The sequence below is a fragment of the Blennius ocellaris genome (genome assembly GCF_963422515.1).
Source record: "Blennius ocellaris genome assembly, chromosome: 20".
NCBI lineage: Eukaryota > Metazoa > Chordata > Actinopteri > Blenniiformes > Blenniidae > Blennius > Blennius ocellaris.
The window spans coordinates 6,215,069-6,221,232 of record NC_137669.1 but is presented as its reverse complement, the minus strand read 5'-3'; the positions used below and the strand labels follow the sequence as shown (position 1 = coordinate 6,221,232).

The following is a 6,164-nucleotide window of genomic DNA, read 5'->3' as shown; positions in this document are numbered from 1 at the left end:
TACAGAAAGAATCGACCTCAGGTGTTTTACTCATCGGTCAGCCCCACGTTTCCTCTCTGAAGCCTTCGTCGAGTGTTAGCGTAGTTTAGCTTTCGAGGGGAAAACCAAAAAAAACCAAACCACCAATCAGATTCAGCTTTGCCTTGTTGTGGCCACAGATTTACCTGATTAGCCGCTGTTGGTCAGAACCTTTCCTCTGAACTCAAATTGCCTCACGAATACACCAATCAAATGAAGATATTTATGGCCTTTAATCAAAACCCCGGTGAAGTGGAATGTCGTTGCTCATCACAATTCTGGATGGTGTTGCGGTGGCTTTACTTAGCTTTAGCTTATTTAGCCCTCTAGTTTGAATGGCGAGTTTCCACAAGTGTTGGAAATGTTACCCCCCTTTTGCCCCAAAGAGCTAAAGTCAGTGACGTCTTGTGTAGTTTAATGTGCCCGTTAACGTGACGAACCTCATAAAGTGGAATCTGTGTTGACTCGAACAGAAATAGGTGAGTTCAAAACGTTACTACAGTGGGCAGAAAATATTAGCTTCATCTAGCTAGCATGTAAGCTAGTTAAATTATAGTTTTACAAGTAGCGAAAAACTTACCATCAGATTGATTTGTAGCTACTTTTGCGTAGGTTAGTGACACTGCTAACTTTTATAATACTCATATACATCCATTAGTAATATAACCAAGAACTTGGTAAAAGTCTTGATTATTTTTTTGTGTTTCCCATCTCTGAGCTTTTAGCATTTGAACCCAAAGTTGCCAAAATATAATGCTGAGATAGCAAGCTAGTTGGATATGCTAGCGAAATTCCAGTTTTATAGGCGCCGTCCACACCCGCCAAAAACCATCTTTTTTTTCTCTCTTGAAAAGTGTTCCGCCCACACGATTGCCTGAAAACTATTTAAAACAATGTAGAAATCGACAAATAGGGCATGTTGGCCCAATTAAATCAATGAGCACCAGCAGCATGTCGTTGTTGTTGTTGTTGCTGTGACGTCACCGAGAGAGAGGCGGGGCAATGACGTCGTCTTTTTTCAGCCGATGTGCATCGAGTTCGTCAACGAGTGAAAGCTGAGGTGATGTTTTCAGATTCCTCTATTCTGGAACGTGTTAAAAAAAACCAAAATCTTCAGGCTCCTAAAATGTGGTGCCGTGTGGACGATCGGACAAAAACGATGTAGTGATATGACACGGCGTTGTGGTGTGGGCGGGGCCTCAGTTTGCTCCGCCTCACATGGAGCTGAGACGCGGAGCAACACTCACTCGCTGGGGAATAAAATTAGGAATTAATTTTTTTTTAAATCTTGCAAATTATATAGATAGAAAGAAAGGACTTTACTGGTTTTTATACACGTGTTTATTTCTCAATTTGTGCCAAATTATTAATACATTCCACGGTTGTGTACTTATTCTGAGTAAAATAGAAATTAACATGCAACTTTCCTTTGTATATCAGCGCCATCTTATGATAATGGAGGGTTATGGACCGCACGTCCAGTGTGACTGAAAATGTCAATCATATCTGGAATATTACCTCTCTACTGCAACGTTTGTTCAAAGAAAATACGGAAACATATAAAAACACTCCGGATGTTTATCTCTGGTAATTCAACGTCAACAAATGTCCAACAGACCTTTAAGCTTAGTCCGCTTAACAAGCTAGTGAGCTAGTTTCCCCCGTCAATTTCAATTATTTTAATTCATTTTAATTTTTACATATTCACTTTAGAGGCTGTGCGAAGTTAAGATGCTGCAGTGCCCCCTGTTGGATGGTAGAGATACTGCACATCTACAACTATGCCTAATTGTCTCAGAAATCAGTGTCTCCACCACTGCACAGCAAAAACACAACGATAGAAAAAACGTTTTTAGTGAAGAATCAACTTTTGGAATGCTGAAACAAGCCTCAACACTCCAACTTTGATATAGAAATGGTCCTTGATCTGAATGTACTTCAAAAAGGTCAGAGGAAAACAAGTGAGAGCAGCGCCCAACATGTGAATGTATAAACACAAAACATATCCTGGCTAACAAATACTAATGCGAGTATTTGTTTCTGACTGGATGAGAAAACGTTTATCGTGAAAAAGTGAATGTAACAGCATTAGTGCCATAAAGACAACAAAGAACTGCTTCCAAGTGGAATTTTACGTCTTGAAACAACAATTTCTGCCCGCTCTGCTTTTGATCCATCAGTGGTGACGGTTGTCTTATTTTCCACGTTGACTATTTGAACTTATATGCAAGGCCGGCGTTGATTGTATGGCAGGCGTTTTTCTGCAGAGCTGGAATGTTTCTACGCCTCTATCAGGGATTTCTGCTTGGAATGGGAGCTCGCTGGGTTTGGGAATGTGGAGGAGAAGCAGAAGAAAGGTTGTGGAGTTATTTTTTACTGCTTTCACTCATTTTGGTGAAGCAGTCAAGTGTAAATAGATCTCTTATTTTATTCTATCTAGTTTATATTTATACAGAACAAGTCTCCGTTTCTGATGAAATTCTGAAATATATGTGTACCTTTCAACAGTTCTCTCATTATCTCACTCTATGCTGACGATGCCATTCTGTCACTCTGCAAGTTGAAACCATGGCTCTGAACACTGAAAAATCTTCCAGAGTGCAAGTAGCACAGTTTTTCTCTGCGATCTCATCTCAAGGAGAAGTTTTTCTGCCACATCTTTCTTACGACACTTTCTACGTGCTTAACTTATTGTTCTCGGGTTGCAGGAAGACTCAGAACACCAACTGCCAAATGAGCCGTCCACTGTGACGACATCTGGTTGACAAAACAGAGCAGAAAGGGCTGCAACAAGCCTATGACTTATAAACATAGACTCTCACCGTGTGTAAAGTATATCATCTTCCGGAGAGTCCAGAATTGCTCACTGAGCTTAGCTTTCGTAGTTCAGCTGAAATTTAAGGCTACACTTGACGCACACACACACACACACACACACACACAAACAAATCAAGAAATTGTAACCTGGCTGCCTTAATCCTTTAGCTTCCCCTTGAAGAAACTGAGCAAAGGAAGATTTTGTTTCTTAAACCAAAGAAGAACTTTAAAGAACAGACTCTTGAAGCTACAACCTTGTCTTTCAACGTATCACCATAGCACTTGTAACCAAATTACAGTAGACTTTAAACTCGATTTTTTTTATTATTTTATTTATTTATTTAAGGCCTCACCAGAATGACATGATTCAGAAAGCAGTGTGTTTTGGCTTTTTGATTTTTCGCAATTTGTCTCCAACTTTTAAACGTATATTTTTTTTATAAATCAACAAAGAATCAAGTTCAAACAGCTTAAACTGTTTTTGTCTTTCATCACCAAACCTTGACAAAGTTCATACCACCCTGTTCATTAGCTTTGTGTCCATCTCAATATTTAGTGGGCTTACAAATGAAAATGATACGGTATGTAGAATTTCAATAAGGTTTTGTCCATTAGGTGGCATTAGTGAGTCATCTTCAGTCCAGATCATTGGAATTATTCTCTGTTGTATTGACCAATCAGAATAGGGTTTGTTTTTGAACTTGTGGCAAACGAGACGCTGGAGTTACAGGCCTTGACTAGCTAGCAGGTTTGCTTAATAACTTCACTTGCTTTTGATTGTTGTGTGAGATTTCCACCCCAATTTGGCCTTCACGCAAAGCCTATCTCCTCTGAGGGTGAATGTCATCTTGACTTTAAAACACTGTTCAATGACAGAGGAGACCCTGCTGATGAAAAGTTCTCTACAACTTTGTAATAGCTCGAACGGTTTGGATTTAATCAGCCGCCAAGGTTCGATCCCAGCATCCCAGCACTGGCCTCCTCTCATTGGATTACATTGGAAAAACTCTCGACAAGGGAAAAACCTTGACTGAACACCTCAAACAAGCGTCGATTGTGGCTAAACCATGATTCCTGCCTACAAAGCGAGCAGATCAGCAGCACGAGAAGAGTCTGCCGAACCAGACGATATAAGATGTAGGGATAATTCCATAAAACATGGCTTTTACGGTGAGACACAAAAATGCTGACATCTGCTCTCTTCCTGGGATTTTAAGCCTAATTTACAATGGACTCTAATGGGAGGAAAATCGTGCATTTATGTCAAAGTGATAATTTGAGTATCGACTTATTTTTTCAGTTTTACATTTTAATTTAAATATCCAAACAACAAACTCAACTACATCGACAGTCTAAGGCAGTCAGGCTACAAATTAATCTAAACTTAATCAACTTTTTTTCCAATCCACAGGTTTCCAGTTATTGTTGATAAAATATTTATGATGAATCACTTTTTCTTTTTAACCAAATCTGCTCTGATGGAAACTGATGTTGCGACACCTTTGTGAGATTTCTATAAGTCAAAGCTCGGATGTACGAGATCTGAAAAGTCGTCTGGATGCTGTTTTAATAATGTCTTTATTGTCTCTCTCCACAGTATTGATATAATACTCTTTGCGTGTTTGCATGATAATGACTAGAATATTAGCTGTAGTTGTCTCATGGTGAACGGGGCTGATTAATGTGTCCGCTGACAGAACGGTTGCTGAAACACATTAGTATTGATCATCATTAGGCGTCATTAAGCCTCTATTATGTGCTCCAGTCGGCACAATGAGGTCTAATCTGCCCGGTTCCCAGGCCTCGTCTTGTTGCTTTCTATTTTTCTCCTTGTGCTTGACCAATGACAAAATGTCTGGTCAGAAATCTATACAAGTCTACCTCAGGTGCGGTTTTGGTTTTGATTGGACTGCTCAGGAAAAGCAAGGTCTACAAACCAATTTGTAATTATTGTAAACTATGTTTTTTAAACTTTACTATTTATTACTTTTTTTTTTTTTTTGCAGTGTTGTTTGTGTCCTACCTCAAAAAAACATGTGTTTTCTATGCTTGTTGTTGTTGCCTTTTGAATAACGGGTCCACTCCTGGACAATGCAGTGATGCTGGTCGATACGGAGATGGTATCTGTACGGTCTAGATTCACAACATAGTAGAGCAGCTACGTTAAATTTTTGCCATCACAAATTCCAATATGGCCGACATTTTTCCAAGATGGCTGCCAGTACGTGCCAAAATAAACAAAGACCATAAAAAGTGCTTTTTTTTTTTCTTGTAAAATAATTGAATTATTTGTCTTTTTCAGTTTACTCCTTAATACACAGGACATATTGATGCGCAAATTTTAAAACATTTTGAAAAGAATTTTAAGTTAAACAAAAATTAGTGAGCGGCACAAACCCTCTGTCAGTTCACCCAGCGGCGGAAAAGGACACCCAGTGGCCATCTTGGAAATTGGCCCACCACGTTGGTATTTTAAGTGCATCGTAAATAAACGATAGCTTGAGTGATCGGCTCCACTAACACTTTTGTCTTTCTAACGCGAGACCTAACGACGGGAACTCTTGGATTCTGTTTGTTGGCAGTGACTTGATTTCTCCATGTTGATTCCTCATGGCTCTTTGTGTGAATTCAATGATGCTCTCATCAAGCTGTGACCCAAGTGACATGTGCTGCAAAACTACGAGAAAATAAACATCAAACCGAGAGAAAACTTGTTATGGTTTGTCATTTTTGGGAGGTTTTGAATGTGTTTGTTTCAGTTCCCAACGTATAGATCAGAGGTCTTCAGCCTGCGGCTCCTTTAGCGGCTCACTAAATATTTCAGAAGATGTCATGTAATTAAATGTTTGATTTAATTTTTATTTTATTTGCATTTGACATGTGGACAGATAGGGAATTGAACCTGCAACATTTTGATTGCGAGACAACTGGTTCTACCAATTCATTTCGGTTGAGTTGAATTCAATTCAATTCAGTTTCTATAATGCCAAATACAGCACTCCACAGCTACACTTTAGGAAGAAAGTTAACTTTATTCATCCTCTTTACTGTACGTATAGAGATCCTATTCTCTTAAAATATGATCACCAGAATGTCTAACTTGTATATAAAGCTGCACAGGACACATGGAATCCAGCTGATGAAGGGTGAAGGCAGGGTAAATGGTCATCAGTTCATCACATTTCAAATACATATTCACACTTGCATGTAATTTGCAGCCATCAATTAACCTCAAATGCATCTTTTTCAACCATAAAAATTTAAATGATAATATTTTAACTAGTAAGAAAAAAGTAAAGTATGATATCTACAGTTTTATGGGTTTTAAA

General features: G+C 38.8%; 1 protein-coding gene across 1 annotated transcript in view; it reads right to left on the bottom strand.

The window, feature by feature from the left end:
- rpl15 (ribosomal protein L15) overlaps positions 1-6,164 on the bottom strand; it is a 249,507-nt gene that overhangs the window by 93,655 nt on the left and 149,688 nt on the right. The window lies entirely within an intron of this gene.